This window comes from Canis lupus, chromosome 16 (assembly GCF_011100685.1).
Source record: "Canis lupus familiaris isolate Mischka breed German Shepherd chromosome 16, alternate assembly UU_Cfam_GSD_1.0, whole genome shotgun sequence".
Lineage (NCBI taxonomy): Eukaryota > Metazoa > Chordata > Mammalia > Carnivora > Canidae > Canis > Canis lupus.
Genome location: NC_049237.1, coordinates 13346022 through 13370917, shown reverse-complemented (window position 1 = coordinate 13370917; position 24896 = coordinate 13346022). Strand labels below are relative to the sequence as shown.

Here is a 24896-nt window from a genome sequence, read left to right as displayed (position 1 = left end):
ACGTGGATGGAACTGGAGGGTATCATGCTGAGTGAACTAAGTCAATCGGAGAAGGACAGTATATCTTCTCATTCATTTGGGGAATATAAATAACAGTGAAAGGGAATATAAGGGAAGGGAGAAGAAAAAGACTCCTAACTCAGGGAAATGAACTAGGGGTTGTGGAAGGGGAGGAGGGCAGGGATTGGGGGTGAATGGGTGACGGGCACTGAGGGGGGCACTTGACGGATGAGCACTGGGTGTTATTCTGTATGTTGGTAAATTGAACACCAATAAAAAATTAATTTATTAAAAAAATCATAATGTGTTATATGTGATTATATCTGAGAAGCAAGATTAGAGGTGAGGAAGTCATTTAGAGGCCTTCCTCCCTCTCTCCCTTCTCTTTCTCCCTTTGTTCCTACATCCCGTTCCCTCCTTTCTTACTTTCATTAAAGTTTAAAATATTTAGAGATTTAGGGATTTGCTGAATAAGTAAACATTAGAATTAGGTTATTCAAGAGAACAATGGTTTTCTTTGAGTATTTCAATTCTTTTTTAAAATTTGTTTATTTATTGCTTAACATTTAAATTTTAATTCCAGTATAGTTAACATACTATATTATATATATATTATAATATATTATATATATGTATATATATATAATATTAGTTTCAGGTATACAACGTAGTGATTCAATAATTCTGTGCATTACTCAGTGCTCATCATGATAAGTATACTCTTTAATCCTCATCACCTATTTAACCTATCTACCTCGGGTAACCATCATTTTGTTTTCCATAATTAAGTCTGTTTCTTGGTTTCTCTCTCTATTCCTTGTATGTTTGTTTTGTTTAAATTCCAAATATGAGTGAAATCATATGATATTTGTCTTTCTCTGATTGACTTATTTCATGCAGCATTATACTCTCTAGATTTGTCCATGTTGTTGCAAATGGCAAGATTTCATTCTTTTTATAGCTAAATTGTATCTATATATATATCTCACTTCTTCATCCATTTGTCTATCAATCAGTGGGCATTTTGGCTGTTTCAGTAGTTTGGCTATTATAAGTAATGCTGCAATCAACAGGATGCATTTATCTCCTTGTATTATTGGGTTTTTTTTGGGGGGGGTGGTAAATATCCAGTAGTGCAACTACTAGGTCATAGGATAGTTCTAATTTTAACTTTTCGAGGAACCTCAACACTGTTTTTCACAGTGACTGCACCAGTTGGCACCCACAACAGTGCACAAGAGTTTCTATTTCTTTACATCTTTGCCAATGCTTGATGTTTCTTATGTTGTTGATTTTAGCCATCCTGACAGATGTAAGGTAATATCCCATTGTAGTTTGGATTTGCATTTCCCTGATGATGAGTGATGTTGAGAATCTTTTCATGTGTCTGTTGTCCATCTGGATGTTTTATTTAGAGAAATGTCTATTCATCTGCTCATTTTTAATTGGATTATTTGTTTTTTGGGTGTTGAGTTGTGAAAGTTCTTTATACATTTTGGATACTAACACTTTATCAAGTATGTCATTTACAAATATTTTCTCCCAGTTTGTAGGTTGCCTTTTAGTTTTATTGATTGTTTTCTTCTCTGTACAGAGTTTATTTTGATGAAGTTCCAAGAATTTATTTTTGCTTTTGTTTCCTCTGCCTCAGGAGACATATCTAAAATTTTTAATTTTTATTTATTTATGATAGTCACAGAGAGAGAAGGAGAAGCAGAGACACAGGCAGAGGGAGAAGCAGGCTCCATGCACCGGGAGCCGGATGTGGGAATCGATCCTGGGTCTCCAGGATCGCGCCCTAGGCCAAAGGCAGGCGCCAAACCGCTGCGCCACCCAGGGATCCCCTCAGGAGACATATCTAGAAAAAAGTTGCTACATCCTATTTTAGAGAAATTACTATCTGCACCCTCTTATAGGGTTTTTGTAGTTTTTAGCTCTCACATTTGAGATCCTTAGTCCATTTTGAGTTTATTTTTTGTGTGATGTAAACCAGTGGTCCAGTTTCATTCCTTTGCATGTAGTGGTCCAGTTCTCCCAAAACCATTTGTTGAAAAGACTATCTTTTTCCTGTTGCATATTCTTTCCTCCTTTGTCAAAGATTAATTGTATAAATGTGGGTTTATTTCTGGCCTTTCTAGTTTCTTTTATTGATCTGTGGAGGGGCACTCAATTCTCAATAATTGATAATGTAAGTTAAACATCATTCTTACCTATTTATTAAGTCATGTACCCATGTACCTAGTCTTAGGATGTTGTTAGTGCTAGTTATGGGTCATTGTCTGCCCTTGGGAATTTTGAAACTGCATTATTTGAGAAGAGTCCTCAACCTCTGGCCCCCAAATTAACCAAATTCAGGCTCCTTTGAAGAGATAAGTTTCAAAGTTAGTGTTTGAAATTTGCTTTGATCCCAGGAAGATTCTTGGATCCCTGTTTTCCTGTTTCTTTCTGGCAAACTAACTGGCCTAAAGTTTAGCTTGTATCTTTGATGAATGCATCAATTGATTCCCAACTGCATTTTACACAGGCTTCACTGGTGTTAGAGCTCTCTTAGGTTTGACTATTTTTTACAACCTATTGCAAATGAGGTCATTTCCTTTGGAGGGAAAATTGGAACTCTCTGTTCTATGGTTTGCTTCTCTCCACTGAAAAAATGTCTGAGCCATGGCTCTTGTGCTGATTTCTGTCTTTCCTAGGAAGAGAGCCCTCTGACTAGAGGCAGGAGTGAGAAGGAGCCCTGTGTTCTTGGCTGTACCAATGGCGAGGGGAAATTCCATCTTGCTGAGCTAGAATAGGGACAAGGCATGGATCTTGGTTCAAGTAATGTTGGGACTTTCTCTCTCTCTCTCTCTCTCTCTCTTTTATTTATTTATTTTTTTACTAAATATAGTAGACTTCCTGAATAACTTTTTATTTACTATATGCCCTTATGAACAATTTACAGACTTAAATTTTTTTCACTAGTTTACTGGTCTACAGAGTTTTTTCATACTAATGTACTAAAAGTGGAACTTTCACTAGGATGCCACTTTAATTTGGTCTCAGGAGTCCCCAAAGCTTGTTGGAGCCAGGACATGCTGATTACATTTAAGTTCAGAACTAAACCACCATGTTCCCATTACAATTATGTATGTGGGAAAGGATGGTATGTAGGGAGAAAGGGTCTTCCTTCCAACTGCCTTCCAGATATAGAAGATGGCAGGTGACTCTCACATACACATACACAGTCACCTCCTCAGTCACTGACACATTCATGGTGACCTCTCCTTCCACCCTAACTTAACTCATGGCATTCCTACCCTAGTCTGTCACCTAAGCCTAGTTCTAACTGCCATCCTACACATCAGTTCTATGTTGATTATAGTAAGTGCGATCAAGTATAAGAGGTTCCAGTGAGGAGCCCAGTCCTGGACTCCAGAAGAGGACTAAGTTCACTGTGCCTCCTCATTCTCTATCTTGAGCCTCTCTGCCCACCCTTGGCTAGGTAGTGGCATGGAAAAGGTTATAGGTTCCAGGGATCCTTCTATGCCTATGGCCCATCATACTGACTGCTACCAGAGCAGAAAGAAACCTGGGCTTCCGATCTCCCGGGAAGCAAGCATCTGTGGATATAAGGATCTTTGAGTGCTCAGAGATGGATCTTGCAGTCTCTTTGAATGTGGATGTCCTTCTACCCTTGACACTTTAGTTGGTGGACAGAGACCAAACTTCCTTTGTTCTTTTCTGCCCAGAGAACCTAGTCTGAATCCTACATCATTGCCTAGTTTCACTTGAAACTTCTCCCTTTGCAGTACACAGATCCTGAGTCAGGTATACAGATCCTGAGTCAGGAACAGCTATTTATTTATTTATTTATTTATTTATTTATTTATTATTTATTTATTTATGATAGTCACACACACACACACACACACACACACACACACACACAGAGACAGAGACACAGGCAGAAGGAGAAGCAGGCTCCATGCACCGGGAGCCCGATGTGGGATTCGATCCCGGGTCTCCAGGATCGCGCCCCAGGCCAAAGGCAGGCGCCAAACCGTTGCGCCACCCAGGGTTCCCAGGAACAGCTCTTAACACTGTCCTCAGACTTCTGGAAATTCCCATATCCTGCTCAGCTCTACATATAGGTAGATTTTATGACAGAAATATGTCAGGGCCATAATGGGTGGCAGAAAAAGTCAGGAGGTGGAAGCATAAGCTCCTTCCAGTCTTTCTCTTCCCAAGTTTATGGTTGTGGTTGTGGGAACCAAATGAGGTCTGTTTACTTACCTAGAAAAGAAAAATACATGAATAGGATGATTTCAAAGATCTTGCTCAGATAGAAAAGCTTATTATTCTATTCAATATGTATCTTCTTAATGCCTGCTTTTGCCCAGGCACTGTGGCAACAGCAGTAGATAAGGCAAGTAAGAAGCCCAATTACAGAGCTCACCATTCCCAGAGGAAATGAGCAGTCAGTTATTCACCTTTTTTCTTCTGCCTATGTCTGCCTAGCAGTCCCTTCTTCCATGCCCTGAATCTAGGGACTATTAACCTCAGTTAACACACTGGCCACCCATTTGCAGCTGCATCAAGTTGTCCATGGACTATGACTTACAGGTCCATAGTTTCCAGTCAGATGACTGCACCTACTGATTGCTCTCTTCCAGGAATGGCCATTTGCACTCCAAGGGGGTGGTGGTGGTGGTGGTGGTCTGACTCCAGTCCTGATGTTTGGAGCTCTTTTATTTTACTTCCCATCTACTGGATGCTGTGGATGGAATTCCAGAGTACAGTAAAGATTCCTTGAGCCCATGTAGGCTGCTTCTTCAGAAGTTCTTTACCTAGGTTCTACAGACTTCCAGTCTATGAACAACATTTAGGGGTCAATTAATGTGGATGGTTAAAAGTATTTATTTATTTTCCCCAGACCTTACAAGAATCATTGCTTTCTCTTCCATGATGAATGGAGCCAACGAAAGAGAAGGATTAGAAAGACCAGTGCATTGGATGCCAAGAGAAACCACAGGTCATATTATGCCATAGTTGTTAACAAACAATTCAAAATTTTATTTATACTCACCACAACCTGAAAATAGCTGTGGTTATTAGATCTTCAGGCAGGCTAATGCTTTAATAAATTAATAAAGAAGTACACATAACTATTTTTTGTAGGGTTTTAAAATTTCTACTATCTTTATTACTGTATTTTAATATAATTGATTTCCCTTATGAGGCTCTGTACCTCATTTTATGCATACAAGCACATTTCTGAAGTCTTTTTACAAAATGGCTAGAGGAGTCCATGCTCAAAATGAGTTAAGAAGGCCTGTCCAAAGTTCTCCAGAATAGATTACATATTAGCTTTAAAAACCTACCTCAAAAAATTCAAGAAGATTGAAGTCATACCATACATACCTTTTTAAAAAAAATATTTTATTTTTAAGTAATCTCTACACTGAATGTGGGGCCTGAATGATCCCAAAATCAAGAGTCCCATTCTCCACCAACTGAGCCAGCCAGGCTCACCACCATGCTTCTCTTCTGGCCAAAGTACTATGAAGCTGGAAGTTAACTACAAGAAAAAATCTAAAGAGACCATAAATACATGGAGGTTAAGCAACATGCTACTAAACAATGAATGCATCAACTAGGAAACAGAAGAAATTAAAAAGTACATGGAAACAAATGAAAATGAAAATACAGTGCAAAAACTTTGGGATATAGTAAGTGGTTGTAAGAGGGAAGTTTATAGCAATACAGATCTAGCTCAAAAGAGCAAGAAAAATATCAAACTAACCCTATACCTAAAGAAGCTAGAGAAAAACCCCTTAAAAGCAGCAGAAGGAATGAAATAATAAATATTAGAGCACAAATAAATGGTATAGAAACTAAAAAAGAACAATAGAATGATCAATGAAGCCAAGAGGTGATTCTTTGAACAAATCAATAAAAACCTCTCACTAGATTCATATAAATAAATAAATCTCAAAAAAAGTGTCAAATGAGAGAAGAGAAATAACAACCAACACTACAGGAATACAAAGTATTGTGAGAGAATAGTATGAAAAATTGTACAACTTGGAAACAATAAATTCCTAGGAACATATAAACTACCAAAACAGAAGCAGAAATAAATAGAGCATTTGAAGAGACTGATAACCAGCAAATAAATTGAATCAGTAATCAAAACCCTCATAGCAAACAAAGTCCAGGACCAGATAGATAGCTTCACAGGCAAATTCTACCAAACATTTATTTTTTAATTAATTATTTTTTAGATTTTATTTAAATTCAAATTAGTTAACATATAGTGCATTAATTTCAGGGGTAGAATTTAGTAATTCATCAGTTGCATATAACATCTAGTGCTCATTACATCAAGTGCCCTCCTTAATGCCCACCACCAAATTACAAAATCCCCCCACCTACCATCTGTCTAGTAACCCTCAGTTTGTTCCCTATAGTTAGAAGTGTCTTATGGTTTGATTCCCTCTCCATTTTTATTTTATTTTTTTCTTCCCTTCCCTTATGTTCATGGGTGGTTTTTTGTTTGTTTCTTAAGTTCCACATATCAGTGAAATCAAATGGTATTTGTCATTTTCTGACTTGACGTATTTAGCTTAGCATAAAACCCTCTAGTTCCATCCATGTCATTGCAAAGGGCAAGATTTTGATGGCTGAGTAATATTCTGTGATATATATACATAACAATGGTATATATATATATATTATTTCTTTTTAATCCATTCATATATTGATGGAAATCTGGGCTCTTTCCGTATTTTGACTATTGTGGACATTGCTGCTGTGGACATTAGGATGCATGAGCTACTTCAAATCATTATGTTTATATCTGGATAAATACCTAGGAGTGCAATTGCTGGGTGGTAGGATGGATTTATTTGTTACTTTTTGAGAAACATCCATACTGTGTTTTCCACAGTGGCTATGCCAGTTTGCATATTCAGTACAACTTTCCTCTGGAGAAAGTTGTGCACTTCCAAAATCTCTGAACTTGAGCTCCACTCACTGTTTGCAATAACCTATACCACTCAGTTCCTCTGGCTTCCCAGTCAATAGTCCAAGAAGTTTTCTTCTTGTGCTAACCTGATGCTGCACATTCTCAACCCGTCTCTCCCTCTTTCCCCTTTCCCTGGGGAAAGATATCCTTCCCCATTGCAGCAGGGCAGATTTCCTCTCCCCTAATTCACTCACACACATCTTGCAGCTGCCATGCTGTCTCCCTCCAGCCGTGGAAATCCTTCTTCTAATCTTCAGATTGATTTCCTGGGTGTTACAAGTGATCTGACCTCAATACAACTATGTTCAAAGGATAAGGAAAGCCAAGGATCCCCATACTACTCTTCCATCTTAACTCTTCTCTACCAAACATTAAAGAAGTATTAATTCCTATTCTTCTCAAACTATTCCAAAAAAATAGAAAAAGAAGGAAAACTTCCAAACTTATTCTATGAGGCCAGCATTATTTTGATACCAAAACTAGATAAAGACATTACTGGAAAAGAGAACTACAGATCAATATCCCTGATGAATATTAAAGCAAAAATTCTCAATAAAATACAAACAACACATTGATTAAAGAATCATTTACCACAATCAAATGGATGGTTCAATATTTGCAAATCAACCACCATGATACGTCAGATCAGTAAAAGGATAAAAACCATATAATCATTTCATAGTTGCAGAAATAGTATTTGACAAGGTATAGCATCTATTCATGATAGAAACTCTCAACAAAGTAGGCTTAGAGAGAACGTATCTCAATATAATAAATGTCTTATGTAAAAAACCCACAGAGAACACCATCATCAATGAGGAAACTGAGAACTTTCCCCCTAAGGTTAGGAACAATACAAAGATGTCCACTCTCACCACTTCTCTTCAACATAGTACTCTAAATCTTAGCCACAACAATCAGACAACAAAGAGAAATAAAGTGCATCCAGATTGGCAACGATGAAGTAAAACTTTCACTATTTGCAGATGACATAATAGTACACACAGAAAACCTTAAATACTCCTTCAAAAACCTTCTAGAACTGATAAATAAATTTGGTAAAGTCACAGGATACAAAAACAACACGCAGAAATCTGTTGCATTTCTATACACTAATAATGAAACAGCGGAAGGACAAATTAATAAAATAATTCCATTTACAATTGAACCAAAAATATTAAAATACCTAGGAATAAACTTAACCAAAGAGGTAAAAGACCTATACTCTGAAAACTATAAAACAATGATTAAAGAAGTTGAAGATGACACAATTGGAAAGACATTCCATGCTTATGGATGAGAAGGCCAAATATTGTTAAAAGGTCTATGCCAACCAAAGAAATCTACGCTTTGGATGCAATTCCTATCAAAATATCACCAGCATTTTTCACGGCTAAAACAATCCTAAAATTTATATGGAACCACAGAATACCCCAAGTAGCCAAAGCAATCTTGAAAAAACAAAACAGGAGGTAATACATTCCAGACTTCCAGTTATATTACAAAGCTGTAGTAATTCAAACAGTATACTGTTAGTATAAAATGGACACGGATTAATAAAACAACACTAAAAAATCTATAATTATATGATCATTTACTCTCTGACAAAGAAGGAAAAAATAGTGGGAAAAAGTCTTCAACAAGTGGTGTTGGGAAACTGGATAGCTACTTGCAAAAACAATGAAAGTAGGCCATTTTCTTACATGATACACAAAATAAACTCAAAATGTATCAAAGACCTAATTGTGAGATCTGAAATTATAAAAATTCTAGAAGAGAGCAATTTCTCAGATATTCCTGTAGCAACATTTTTCTAGACATGTCCCCTGAACTATGAGGATGCAGCAAAGGTGGTCCTAAGAGGGAAGTATATAGCAACACAGGCCTTTCTCAAGAAACAAGAAAAGTTGCAAAGACACAGCATAACCTGAAATCTAATGGAGCTGATAAAAGAACAACAAATAAAGCCTAAATCTAGCAGGAGTAGAAAAATCATAGAGAGTGGACCAGAAGGCAATGATATGGGGAAAAAAAAAAAAAACCCAGAAGAGATCAACGAAATCAAGAGCTGATTCTTTGAAAGAATTAATAAGATCGATGAATCCCTAGCCAGACTTATTAAAAAGAGAAAAGAGAAAGGACTCAAAGAAATAAAATCATGAATGAAAAAGAGATCACAAGCAACACTGAAGAAATACAATTATAAGAGAATATTGTGAGCAATTATATTCCAACAAATTAGGCAATTTGGATGCATTCCTAGAAATATATAAACTACTAAAATGGAAACAGGAAGAAATAGAAAATCTGAACAGAGCCATAACCAGCAAAGAAATTTAATCAGATATCAAAGATCTCCTAACAAACAAGAGTCCAGGGCCAGACGGCTTCCCAGGGGAATACCACCAAACATTTAAATAATTAGTACCTATTCTGAAACTGTTCCAAAAAAATAGAAATGGAAGAATAACTTCCAAACTCATTCTATGAGGCCAGCATTGATCCCAAGACCAAATAAAGACCCCACCAAAAAGAAGAACTACAGACCAAAGATCCCTGATGAATATGGATGCAAAATTTGTCACCAAGATAGTAGCAAATTGGATCCAAAAGTTCATTAAAAGGATTATTTACCATGAACAGAGGAATTTATTCCTGAGATGCAAGGGTGGTTCAACATCTGCAAATCAATGTGATACACAACATTAATAAAAGAAAGAATAAGAACCATATGATCCTTCTCAGTTGATGAAGAAAAAACATTTGACAAAATACAGCATCCTTTCTTGATTGAAACTCTCTGCAGTATAAAGATAGAAGGAACTTACCTCAGTATCCTAAAAACCATACAAAAAATCCACAGTGAATATCATCCTTAACAGGGAAAAACAGAGATTTTCTTCCAGGGTCAGGAATAAGACAGGGATGTCCACTCTCACTGCTGTTCAACATAGTGCTAGAAGTCCTAGCCTCAGAAATCAGACAAAAAGAAATAAAAAGCATCCAAATTGGCAAAGAAGTCAAACTTTCACTATTTGTAGACATGATACTTTATATAGAAAACCCAAAAGATTCCATCCCCAAATTGCTAGAACTGATGTAGGAATTCAGCAAAATCGCAGAATATAAAATCAATGCACAGAAGTCAGTTGCATTTCTATACACTATCAATGAACAGATGAAAGAAATCAAGGAATGGATCCCACTTACAATTGTCCCCCAAACCATAAGACACCTAGGAATAAACCAAAGAGGTAAAGGATCTGTACTCTGGATACTATGGAATGCTTATGAAAGAAATTGAGGAAGACATAAAGAAAAGGAAAAACATTCCATTCTCATACATTGGAAGAACAAATATTGTTAATGCTACCCCCAAAATTGTCTATTGCTACCCAGAGCAACCTACACATTCAGTGCAATCTCTATCAAAATACCATTAGCATTTTTAAAAAGGTTTTATTTATTTATTCATGACAGATACACAGAGAGGGAGAGAGAGAGGCAGAGACACAGGCTGAGGGAGAAGCAGGCTCCACACTGGGAGCCCGATGTGGGACTCGATCCCGAATCTCCAGGATCTGGCCCTGGGCTGAAGGCAGCGCTAAACCGCTGAGCCACCCGGGCTGCCCGCATTAGCGTTTTTTATAGAGCTGGAACAAACAACCCTACATTTTTTAAAAATAAATTTATCTTTTATTGGTGTTCAATTTGCCAACATATAGAATAACACCCAGTGCTCATCCCGTCAAGTGCCCACCGCCGTGCAGGTCACCCAGTCACTCCTATCCCCCGCCCACCACCCCTTCCACCACCCGTAATTCTTTTCCCAGAGTTAGGAGTCCTTCATGTTCTGTCTCCCTTTCTGATATTTCCCACTCATTTTTTTTCTCCTTTACCCTTTATTCCCTTTCACTAATTTTTATTTGTATTTATTTATTTTATTTATTTATTTTTTTAATAATAAATTTTTTATTGGTGTTCAATTTGCCAACATATAGAATAACACCCAGTGCTCATCCCGTCAAGTGCCCCCCTCAGTGCCCGTCACCCAGTCACCCCCACCCCCCGCCCTCCTCCCCTTCCACCACCCCTAGTTCGTTTCCCAGAGTTAGGAGTCTTCATGTTCTGTCTCCCTTTCTGATATTTCCTACCCATTTCTTCTCCCTTCCCCTCTATTCCCTTTCACTATTATTTATATTCCCCAAATGAATGAGAACATATAATGTTTGTCCTTCTCCGATTGACTTATTTCACTCAGCATAATACCCTCCAGTTCCATCCACGTCGCAGCAAATGGTGGGTATTTGTCATTTCTAATGGCTGAGTAATATTCCATTGTATACATAGACCACATCTTCTTTATCCATTCATCTTTCGATGGACACTGAGGCTCCTTCCACAGTTTAGCTATTGTGGACATTGCTGCTAGAAACATCGGGGTGCAGGTGTCCCGGCGTTTCACTGCATCTATATCTTTGGGGTAAATCCCCAGCAGTGCAATTGCTGGGTCATAGGGAAGATCTATTTTTAACTCTTTGAGGAACCTCCACACAGTTTTCCAGAGTGGCTGCACCAGTTCACACTCCCACCAACAGTGTGAGAGGGTTCCCCTTTCTCCACATCCTCTCCAACATTTGTGGTTTCCTGTCTTGTTAATGTTCACCATTCTCACAGGTGTATCTCATTGTGGTTTTGATTTGTATTTCCCTGATGGCCAGTGATGCAGAGCATTTTCTCATGTGCATGTTGGCCATGTGTATGTCTTCCTCTGTGAGATTTCTGTTCATGTCTTTTGCCCATTTCATGATTGGATTGTTTTTTTTTCTTTGCTATTGAGTTTAAGAAGTTCTGTATAGACCTTGGATACCAATCCTTTATCTGATAGGTCATTTGCAAATATCTTCTCCCATTCTGTAGGTTGTCTTTTAGTTTTGTTGACTCTTTCTTTTGCCGTGCAGAAGCTTTTTACCTAGGTGAAGTCCCAATAATTCATTTTGGCTTTTGTTTCTCTTGCCTTCATGGATATATCTTGCAAGAAATTGCTGTGGCCAAGTTCAAAAAGGGTGTTGCCTGTGTTCTCCTCTAGGATTTTGATGGATTCTTGTCTCACATTTAGATCTTTCATCCATTTTGAGTTTATCTTGTTGTCTGGTGTAAGAGAATGATCCAGTTTCTTTATTCTGCATGTGGATGTCCAATTTTCCCAGCACCATTTATTGAAGAGACTGTCTTTTCTTCCAGTGGATACTCTTTCTCTTTCCTGCTTTGTCAAATATTAGTTGACCATAAAGTTGAGGGTCCACTTCTGGATGCTCTATTCTGTTCCATTGATCTATGTGTCTGTTTTGGTGCCAGTACCACACTGTCTTAATGATCACAGCTCTGTAGTACAACTTGAAATCTGGCATTGTGATGCCCCCAGATATGATTTTCTTTTTTAATATTCCCCTGGCTATTCGGGGTCTTTTCTGATTCCGCACAAATCTTAAGATGATTTGTTCCAACTCTCTGAAGAAAATCCATAGTATTTTGATAGGGATTGCATTAAATGTGTAAATTGCCCTGGGTAACATTGACATTTTCACAATATTAATTCTTCCAGTCCATGAGCATGGAATATTTTTTCCAATTGTAAAATTAACGAAGCACCTCTAAATATTGAATTAGAATTAATGCCTGGATGTATCAGCTTCTCATGAAATACTTTAATCTTTTAGTGCACTAAGAAGGCACACAGCATTTTCCAGGATTACAAAGCTCACCAGCATGGAGACAGCAGCACTTCCGACTGTTCTAATGCAAGTGATTGACAACTGTTTACTTTTTCATAGGGTTTGCCTCTCTCAGTTCTTAGGAATTCCACTATTCTTGCTCTTCCCCATCGTACTATAATCTTACAGACCTTTTAAAGCAGAAAGAGCATCCTATGTAATAGCTATAGTCCTGGGATCATTTTCTTTCTTGCTTGCTTGCTTCTATATTTTTTTTATTGGAGTTAGATTTTCCAACATATAGTATAACACCCAGTGCTCATCCCACCAAGTGCCTCCTCCGTGCCTATCACCCAGTCACCCCATCTCCCTGCCCACCTCCCCTTCCATTACCCCTTGTTCATTTCTGGGATCATTTTCTATAGGTGATCTCCACTAGATGCATTTCAGTAAGACTTTTAAAATCCACGCTGTTCTCATTGTTTGTTTTACAATGTTTTTCCCCCAGCTGTGTTCTCCTGGCCAGCATTGTGTATTCAAGGGCCTGATCAATATGATATGGAAACCTGATCTGGTAGCAGAGTTAAATGCCCTAGAACCTTCCTAGTATTTTATTGCAATTAGCAAGGGCCCTGATTTGATTCCCAGGAGGTAGGGATGTCAAAATTAAAGAAAACTGGATATTGGTTAAAGTGGTAAGGACAGATTTCAATCAGTAATATTCTATTGCAATAGGGAATAGTCCGGTATGAACTGAACTCAAGTTTGATTTGTGCAGAGGTGACTGGGCATTTTGAAAACAGAATTGAAGGAGTACGGAGGGGAAATGGGGGACTTGAACAGAGTCAGGGAAGTGAAAACTTACACAAATAGGGAAGAGGGCATTGATCCACATTAAAGCCACCTGAGTTTGCTAACTAGTGCATGTGGCAAAGGCTTCTCCCATAGAGGTGAGGGGATAGTGGCCCTAGCTTCAGGCTGGCTGACTGCCACAAACCATCAACTCCTTTGCAGCCTTAAGTTTTCTCAGGAAGGCATTTTAAGGGGCTTGGGGTTATTCTAGCAATACAGGCTTGAATTTTTAGGGATTATGTTCATGTTTTGTTCAAGTCTTTATAGGCCAGGGCTGAGGTCAGTCCAGAAGAGGGCTCAGAATAACCTGGCTGGAGTTTGATCAGGGAATCTTTGCAGGATGGCCCTCTTTTCCCATTGTGTTTAGGCACTCTTCTTAGAAAGAAAGGGGGAGCATTTCAGCAGACCTCTTCTCCCCTGGCAACAGGCTCCCAATTCCCTGTCTCTGGCCATAATTGGCAGAAGAAGGAAATCTTACCATCAACATAACCCCTTTTATGTTGTCATAGGAGCAACATATTTCTCATGGATGCGTCTTTTCCATTCTAGAACAGACTCCTTGTGGGCAAGCACTTAGATACAGCAGTTCTTAAGGTGTCCTGGTGAGAGTACTATGGTGGGGGTGCAGACATCATGGCATCACTGTCTGTGCATCAGGCTCCTGCTGTGCCAGCTGCTGGCTTGGAGAGCCTGCTGATACAGGCTATAGGCACTTTGCCTTTTGAGTGCTGTGTGGCTTGTGATCTGAAGGATACAGTCTAGGTTATAGCATAGCTATGTTTCTTAACTGCTGGGTTTGACTTGTTACTGGGTCATGAAATCAATATAGTGTGTCTTGACTAACTTTGAGAAAGCTAGTACAAATTAGTACAAACATGTACATATCCCTCACTGTTGAGCTCAGTCTAAGTGCTCTTTGTGTATTTCCTCATTTAATCTTCATATCTACCCCTGAGCAGGTGCCTGAGGTACAAAGCCCTTAAGTCACACAGCTAGCACCTGACATAACTGGGATACTCATTTATTTTAATTGAAATATATTGATATGTAACCTTGTGTAAGTTTAAGGTGTACAATAAGTTACATTTACATATTATTGTATGATGACCATTGTAGTGATAATTACCATCCCCTCACATTACATAATTATCCTTTCTTTTTAGTAGTTGGAATAATTAAGGTCTAGTATCTTAGCAAGTTGGATGATCATAATACAATATTGTTGTCTACATTCATGGTATTGTGGATTATATTTCTAATGTTATTTACTACTTGTAGATTTTTACCCTTAAACAGTATCTATCCTGTCTCCCCACCCTTCTTCCCTGGTAATCATTATTTTATTTTCTATTTTTACAAGTTTGGCTTTTTTTTTTTTTTAATTAAGTTTGTCTTTTTAAAATTCCACATGTGAGTGATATCATACAGTACTTGTCTTTGTCTCTCTGACTTATTTCAGTTAGCATAACACTCTTCAGGTCTGTCCCTGTTGCAAATGGCAGGTTATCTATCCTTCTTTATCATTGCTAAATAATATTTCAAATACTATTTGAACATACACACATTCAAACCTCTGCTTTATCCATTCATCTGTTGTTAGACACTTAAATTGCTTCTATATCTTGGCTATCGTGAATAGTGCTCCAATAAACAGGGTAATTTATATATTTATTCAATATCTTGTTTTTATTTCCTTTGGGTATAGACCCATAATGGAATTGCTGGATTATACGGTGGGTGTATTTTTAATCATTTGAGGAAACTCCATACTGTTTTTCATAGTGGTTGAACCAATTTACATTTCCACCAACAGTATAGGAGTTCCCTTTTCTTCACATACTTGCCAGCACTTGTTATTTCTTGTTTCCTTTTCCTTTTTTTTCTTTAAAGATTGTATTTATTTATTCATGAGAGACACAGAGGCAGGGACACAGGCAGAGGGAGAAGCAGGCTCCATGCAAGGAGCCTGATGTGGGACATGATCTCAGGTCTCCGGGATCACCTCCTGAGCTGAAGGCAGATGCCCAACCACTGAGCCACCCAGGTGTCCCCCTATCTCTTGTTTTCTTGATAATAACTGTTCCAATGAGTGTGAATTGAAATCTCATTGTGGTTTTTTTTTATACCTTTACTTTTTATTTCTTTTTATCATTATTAACTTTTACCTCTGATAATTTTTTCTTATTTTATCATTTTACAACATTTGAAGATCAATATTAAATTCCTTTATTTATAGTTATTACCCCTTAACAAAGAAAGAATACAAAGCTATAAATTTGATCTTGTCCTAATTGTTTTTGAAGTATTTCATTTTTTTATTTTTATAGGCACTGAATTATTTCAGTTCCTTTATTTTAAATATTTCTTTAACAAGGCCTAACTTATACACTCTAAGATGCACAACTTTTAATACCTCTAGATGAATTTTACATATCCATATGTCTGTGTAACCACCATCAACATATAAAACATTTACATCACCCCAGAGTTCTCTTGTGCCCCTTCACATCATATACCACTTCCAAGAGATAACCACTAGATTGATTTGCATTATCAGAGACAAGTTTTACATTTGTATAAACAGAATCATCCAGCATGTACTCTATGTGTCAGACTTTCTTGACTTTTAATATCTGTAGGAGTCATACATGTCCTGTTTAACAATATTTCATTCTTTTTTATTGTTGTTTGGAATTCCATCATATGAATATATCATGATTTACTTACTCTTTTACTGGTGGCAATTTGGTTTATTTCTTGTTTAAGGTTATTATACACAAACTGTTATGAACATATTTCTGATGAACATGCATTTGTTTCTTTAGCATATATACTTAGGGAATGGAATGACTGGATTGATTCAAAAGTTACTTTAGAAGTATATTACTAATTTTTGAATCATTAAGTATTTTAATTCATCTTTATATTTTTTCTTGTTTTATTTTTTAATAATAAATTTATTTTTTATTGGTGTTCAATTTGCCAACATACAGAATAACACCCAGTGCTCATCCCGTCAAGTGCCCCCCTCAGTGCCCGTCACCCATTCACCCCCACCCCCCGCCCTCCTCCCCTTCCACCACCCCTAGTTCGTTTCCCAGAGTTAGAAGTCTTTATGTTCTGTCTCCCTTTCTGATATTTCCCACACATTTCTTCTCCCTTCCCTTATATTCCCTTTCACTATTATTTATATTCCCCAAATGAATGAGAACATATAATGTTTGTCCTTCTCCGATTGACTTACTTCACTCAGCATAATACCCTCCAGTTCCATCCACGTTGAAGCAAATGGTGGGTATTTGTCATTTCTAATGGCTGAGTAATATTCCATAGTATACATGTGTATATATAACTTAAAAAAATTTAAGTATCTTTTGTCTGGTATTAGGATAGCTCCAGCTTACTTATGGTTGCTATTTACATAAAAATATTTTTCTGTCCTTTACTTTCAATTTGTATATTTGAACTTGATGCGTTTCTCCTTTAGACAACAGATACTTGGATGTATTTTTATTACTCCACTATGAAAATCTCTGCCTTTTGATTGGATTGTTTATATAATGTTACTCTTGATATTGTTGGTGCATGAGTAGACACTAGGTAGACACTAGGTAGACACTAGTAGCTAGGTCAAAGGCTGCATCTGCCTGAAATTTAGTCCTGGTAAATTTAGTCCTGGAATGAGAAATGCTGGTAGAAGCCCCTCCCAGAAAGATACCATAGCCCTCCACTGGGTCCTGGACGGTAATAGAAACCCTGTATTCTGGTCACACCAACCTTGAATAGAGTCCAGAAGTGGACCCTCAACTTTATGGTCAACTAATATTTGATAAAGGAGGAAAAACTATCCACTGGAAAAAAGACAGTCTCTTCAATAAATGGTGCTGGGAAAATTGGAAATCCACATGCAGAAGAATGAAACTCTCTTTCACCATACACAAGAATGAAACTCTCTTTCACACAAAGATAAACTCAAAATGGATGAAAGATCTAAATGTGAGACAAGATTACATCAAAATCCTAGAGGAGAACACAGGCAACACCCTTTTTGAGCTCGGCCACAGTAACTTCTTGCAAGACGTCCAGGAAGGCAAGAGAAACAAAAGCAAAAATGAACCATTGGGACTTCATCAAGATAAGAAGCTTTTGCACAGCAAAGGATACAGTCAACAAAACTAAAAGACAACCTACAGAATGGGAGACGATATTTGCAAATGACATATCAGATAAAGGGCTATTTTCCAAGATCTATAAAGAACGTCTCTATCATGCTGAACTTGGGATGGGGGAAGCAAGTATGCTGCAGATCAAATGTTGAAGACATTTGCTATTCTTATGGTTTTAGTAGATTAGTAGATTTGGTCCATCTTTGGTAGCTTTTCATGAATAAATAGTCTCTTGCTGCATGACCCTAGCACAATTGCAGATGTTTTCTATATGGTTGTTTTTAAAAGAATTTTTGCCAGTTTCACTGGGGTGTTGGTCCACAGACCTCCTAATGTTGCCATTCCTGAAGTAAAACATATTTTGGAGATTTTCTATGACTAGGATTTTTTATTTTTTATTTTATTTTTTGATCAGGAATTCTGTCTATATTCTTCCCTTATGAAATTTTTAGGCACATTTAAACCCATGAGAGAGTTTTGTTTTTTTTGTATATTTTTATTGGAGTGCGATTTGCCAACATATAGTATAACACCCAGTGCTCATCCCATCAAGTGCCCCCCTCAGTGCCAGTCTTGCAGTTACCCCAACCCCCTGTCCACCTCCCTTCTACTACCCCTGGTTTGTTTCCCAGAGTTAGGAATCTCTCATGTTCTGTCTCCCTCTCTGATATTTCCCACTCATTTTCTCTCCTTTCCCCTATAATCCCTTTCACTATTTTTTATATTCCCCATATGAATGAAACCATACAATGTTCTTTTTTTAATAATAAATTTATTTTTTATTGGTGTTCAATTTGCCAACATACAGAAAAACATCCAGTGCTCATCCCATCAAGTGCCCCCCTGGGTGCCCATCACCCATTCACCCCCACCCCCGCCCTCCTCCCCTTCCACCACCCCTAGTTCGTTTCCCAGAGTTAGGAGTCTTCATGTTCTGTCTCCCTTTCTGATATTTCCTACCCATTTCTTCTCCCTTCCCCTCTATTCCCTTTCACTATTATTTATATTCCCCAAATGAATGAGACCATATAATGTTTGTCCTCCTCCGATTGACTTACTTCACTCAGCATAATACCCTCCAGTCCATCCACGTTGAAGCAAATGGTGGGTATTTGTCATTTCTTTTCTTTCTTTATTTTTTTTACAGATTTTATTTATTTATTCATGAGAGACAGAGACAGAGAGAGAGAGAGAGAGAGAGAGAGGCAGAGACACAGGCAGAGGGAGAAGCAGGCTACATGCAGGAAGCCCGACATGGGACTCAATTCCTGGTCTCCAGGATCAGGCCCCAGGCTGAAGGCAGCACTAAACCACTGAGCCACCCAGGCTGTCCCTGTTTGTCATTTCTAATGGCTGAGTAGTATTCCATTGTATACATAGACCACATCTTCTTTATCCATTCATCTTTCGATGGACACCAAGGCTCCTTCCACAGTTTGGCTACTGTGGACATTGCTGCTATAAACATCGGGGTGCAGGTGTCCCGGCGTTTCACTGCATCTGTATCTTTGGGGTAAATCCCCAGTAGTGCAATTGCTGGGTCATAGGGAAGATCTATTGTTAATTCTTTGAGGAACCTCCACACAGTTTTCCAGAGTGGCTGCACCAGTTCACATTCCCACCAACAGTGTAAGAGTGTTCCCCTTTCTCCACATCCTCTCCAACATTTGTGGTTTCCTGCCTTGTTAATTTTCCCCATTCTCACTGGTATGAGGTGGTATCTCATTGTGGTTTTGATTTGTATGTTCCTGATGGCAAGTGATGTGGAGTATTTTCTCATGTGCTTGTTGGCCATGTGTATGTCTTCCTCTGAGATTTCTGTTCATGTCTTTTGCCCATTTCATGATTGGATTGTTTTTTTCTTTGCTATTGAGTTTAATAAGTTCTTTATAGATCTTGGATACTAGCCCTTATCTGATAGGTCATTTGCAAATATCTTCTCCCATTTTGTAGGTTGTCTTTTAGTTTTGTTGACTGTTTCTTTTGCTGTGCAAAAGCTTCTTATCTTGATGAAGTCCCAATAATTAACTTTTGCTTTTGTTTCCCTTGCCTTCATAGGTGTAACTTGTAAGAAGTTGCTGTGGCCAAGTTCAAAAAGTGTGTTGCCTGTGTTCTCCTCTAGGATTTTGATGGATTGTTGTCTCACATTTAGATCTTTCATCCGTTTTGAGTTTATCTCGGTGTCTAGTGTAAGAGAATGGTCTAGTTTCATTCTTCTCTGCATGTGGATGTTCCATTTTCCCAGCACCATTTATTAAGGAGACTTTCCTTTTTCCTGTATAGCTTTGTCGAATATTAGTTGATCATAGAGCCGAGGATCCATTTCTGGGTTCTCTATTTTGTTCCATTGATCTATGTACCTGTTTTTGTGCCAGAACCACACTGTCTTGATGATTAGAGCTCTGTAGTACAACTTGAAATCTGGCACTGTGATGCCCCCAACTCTGGTTTTCTTTTTTCAATATTGTCCTGGCTATTTGGGGTCTTTTCTGATTCCACACAAATCTTCAGATGATTTGTTCCAACTCTCTGAAGAAAGCCCATGGTATTTTGATAGGGATTGCATTAAATGTGTAAATTGCCCTGGGGAGCATTGACATTTTCACAATATTAATTCTGCCAATCCATGAGCATGGAATATTTTTCCATCTCTTTGTGTCCTCCTCAATTTCTCTCAGAAGTGTTCTGTAGTTTTTAGGGTATAGATCCTTTACCTCTTTGGTTAAGTTTCTTCCTAGGTATCTTATGCTTTTGTGTGCAATTGTAAATGGGATTGACTCCTTAATTTCTCTTTCTTCAGTCTCATTGTTAGTGTACAGAAATACCGCTGACTTCTGGGCATTGATTTTGTATCCTGCCACACTGCCAAATTGCTGTATGAGTTCTAGGAATCTTGGGGTGGAGTCTTTTGGTAAACCCATGAGATAGTTTTAAAAGGCTTTGTGTGATCGGTTCACACATGGTCTACACTAATGCCAGGTTGCCTAATCTTTCTCTCTTTCACTCTCTTTTTAGGTACAATCATAGTCTTTATTTTTATATATAATTTACACCCCACATACTTTTTGAAAAGATTAGATCATTTATAGCAACAACACATTTGACACCCAATAACTAAAGTAAAAAATAAAAGTTTAGTAATTAAAAGAAAGAGAAAAAAAATTACCATGTGTTTCTAGTCCAGAATTATTTTTTAATGTTTTCTTATTTATTTTTAGTTTTTTTTTTTTAAATTTAAATTCTAGTTAGTTAACATATAGTGTAATATTAATTTCAGGAGTAGAATTAAGTGATTCATCATTTACATATAACACCCATGCTCATCACAGCATCCTTATTTTTTTGTATGTATTTTTATTAGAGTTTGATTTGCCAACATATATTTCAACACCCAGTGCTCATCCTGTCAAGTGCCCCCCTCAGTGCCCATCATCCAGTCACCCCATCCCCCCGCCCACCTCTCTTTCCACTACCCCTTGTTTGTTTCCCAGAGTTGAGTCTCCCATGTTCTGTCACCCTCCCTGATATTTCGCACTCATTTTCTCTCCTTTCTACTATATTCCCTTTCACTATTTTTTTTATACTCCCTGTATGAATGAGACCATATAATGTTTGTCCTTCTCCAATTGACTTACTTCACTCAGCATAATACCCTCCAGTTCTATCCTTAATACCCAGCACCCACTTACCCCATCCTCCCACTCACTTCCCTTCCAGCAACCCTTAGTTTGTTATATATAGTTAGGAGTCTCTTTTATGATTTGCCACTTTCTCTTCCTTTTTTTCTCTCCCCTATCTGTTTTGTTTCTTAAATTTCACATATGAGTGAAATTATATGGTATTTGTCTTTCTCTGACAAGTTTCACTTAGTATAATACATTCTAGCTCCATCTACATCACTGCAAATGGCAAGATTTTATTCTTTTTGACAGTGGAACGACAAACTCGACAAGCTCTAGACATGATTTTGGACCTGGAGCCTGATGAAGAGTTGGGAGACAACCCCAACCAGAGCGACCTGATTGAGCAGGCAGCCCAGATGCTTTATGGATTGATCCACGCCTGCTATATCCTCACCAACGTGGCATCGCCCAGATGTTGGAAAAGTACCAGCAGGCAGACTTTGGCTACTGTCCCCGTGTGTACTGTGAGAACCATCCAATGCTTCCATCAGCCTTTCGGACATCCCAGGTGAGGCCATGGTGAAGCTCTACTGCCCCAAGTGCATGGACGTGTACACACCCAAGTCATCGAGGCACCATCACACGGATGGCGCCTACTTCGGCACCGGTTTCCCTCACATGCTCTTCATGGTGCACCCCGAGTACCAGCCCAAGCGGCCCGCGAACCAGTTTGTGCCCAGGCTCTATGGTTTCAAGAGCCATCCAATGGCCTACCAGCTGCAGCTCCAAGCCACCAGCAACTTCAAGAGCCCAGTCAAGACTATTCGCTGATTCCCCACCCTACCTGTCCCTCAGGCTTTGACATCTCCAATCCTTTGCTGCCACCCTTTCAGGAACCTTCTATGGTTTTTAGTTTAAATTAAAGGAGTCATTATTGTGGTGGGAATATGAAATAAAGTGGAAGAAATGGCAAAAAAAGTTAAATTAAAATTAAAGGCAAAAAATTATTAAAATAATTAATAAATATATGAATTAATAAATATATGAATATATATCTCACATCTTCATTTATTTTTTTGATAGCTAATATTCATATATATATGAATATATATATGTATCACATCTTTATTAATTCATTAGGCTTTTTCTATGATTTGGCTATTGTTGATAATGTTGCTATAAACATCAAGGTGCATGTGCCCTTTGATCAGTATTTTTGTTTCCTTCAGATAAACACCTAGTAGTGCAATTACTGGTCTGTTTTTAACTTTTTTTTTTTAAATTTTTTTAAATTTTTATTTATTTATGATAGTCACAGAGAGAGAGAGAGAGAGAGAGGGGCAGAGACACAGGCAGAGGGAGAAGCAGGCTCCATGCACCGGGAGCCCGACGTGGGATTGGATCCCAGGTCTCCAGGATCGCGCCCTGGGCCAAAGGCAGGCGCTAAACCGCTGAGACACCCAGGGATCCCTGTTTTTAACTTTTTAAAGGAATTTACATACTGTTTTCCAGAGTGGCTGCATCAGTTTGCATTTCCACCAACAGTGTAAGCGGGTTCCCCTCTCTCTGCATCCTGACCAGCATCAGTTGTTTCCTGTGTTGTTAATTTTAGCCATTCTGACTGGTATGAGGTGATATCTCACTGTAGTTTTTATTTGCATTTCTCTGATGAAGAGTGATATTGAGCATCTTTTCATGTGTCAGTCATCTGCATCTTCCTTGGTAAAATGTCTATTCGTATCTTCTGCCAAAATCTTGAGTGGATTATTTGTTTCTTGGGTGTTGAGTTTAATAAGTTCTTTGAAGTTTTTGGATACTAACTTTTTATCAGGTATGTGATTTGCAAATATCTTCTCCCATTCTGTAAGCTGTCTTTTAGTTTTGCTGATTGTTTCCTTCGCTGTGCAGAAGATTTTTATGTTGATGAAGTCCCAATAGTTCCTTTTTGCTTTTGTTTCCCTTTCCTCCAGCAACATGTCTAGTAAAAAGTTTTTATAGCCAAGGTCAAAAAGGTTGCTGCCTATTTCTCCTCTAGGATTATGATGGTTCCTATCTCACATTTAGGTTGTTCATCAATTTTGAATTTATTTTTGTGTATGGTGTAAGAAAGTGGTCCAGTTTCATTCATTCATTCATCTGCATGTTACTATCCAGTTTTCCCAATACCATTTGTTGGAGAGACTTTTTTCCATTGGATATTCCTTCCTGCCTTGTTGAAGATTAGTTGACCATACAGTTGAGGGTCCATTTCAGGGTTTTCTATTCTGTTCTGTTAATCTATGTGTCTGTTTTTGTGCCAGTACCATCCTGTCTTATTTATTTATTTATTTATTTATTTATTTATTTATTTATTTAAGTTTTATTTATTTATTCATGAGAGACACACAGAGAGAGGCAGAGACATAGGCAGATGCCCAACTTGATCCCAGGACCCTCGGATCACAACCTGAGCTAAAGGCAGATGCTTAACCACTGAGTCATCCAGATGTCTCAGTACCATACTGTCTTGATGACTACAACTTTGTAATAATGTAACATGAAGTCTGGAATTGTGATGCCTCCAGCTTTTCTTTTCTTTTTCAGGATTGCTTTGGCTAATCAAAAAGAATGATATCTTACTATTTATTTTCAACGAAATGGATGGAACTAGAGGTTATTATGCTAAGTGATAGAAGTCAAACAGAGAAAGATAATTATCATATGATTTCACTTAAATGTGGAATTTAAGAAACAGGATCATAGGGGAAGTGAAGAAAAAAATAAAATAAGGTAAAAACAGAGAGCAAGACAAAAACCATAAGAGAATCTTAATTATAGTAAACAAACTGAAAGTTGCTGGAGGGGGTGGGGGGGTGGGGTATCGATGATAGGAATTAAGGAGGGCACTTGATGTAATGAGCACTGGGTATTGTACCCACCTGATGAATCACTGAACTCTACCTCTGAAACTAAGAATACACTATATGTTAATTAATTGAATTTAAGTAAAATGAAATAAAAAAGATTGCTTTGGCTACTCAGAGTCTTTTGTGATTCCATACAAATTTTAGGATTTTTTTTTGTTCTAGCTCTGTGAAAAATGTTGATGGTATTTTTATAAGGATTGCATGAAATGTGTAGATTGCCTTGGGGTAGTATAGATATTTTAATAATATTTGTTCTTCCAATCCATGAGAATGAAATATTTTCCTACTTTGTGTTCTTTTTAATTTCTTTCATAAATTTCTATAGTTTTCAGAGTACAGATCTCTTACCTCTTTGGTTAGGTTTATTCCTAGATATCTTACTGGTTTTGGTGCAATTGTAAGTAGGATAAATTCCTTGATTTCTCTTTCTGCTTCTTCATTATTAGTATATAGAAATGCAACAGATTTCTGTGTGTTGATTTTGTTTTTTGTGACTTCCCTGAATTTGTATAACAGGTTTTTGTATAACAGTTTTTTGGTGGAGTCTGTTGTGCCCAAGATTGCGAATCTGAGAAACCACCGAGGAACCGAGGAGCCAACACTGATGCAAACACACGAGGGTTTATTTA

The 24896-nt window shown here is 37.8% G+C and overlaps 1 pseudogene; it reads left to right on the top strand.

Annotated features, from left to right (window-relative positions):
• The window catches only part of LOC119869571, a 47694-nt pseudogene extending 25347 nt beyond the window's left edge, over nucleotides 1–22347 (top strand).
• The last annotated feature ends 2549 nt before the right edge of the window (nucleotides 22348–24896 follow it).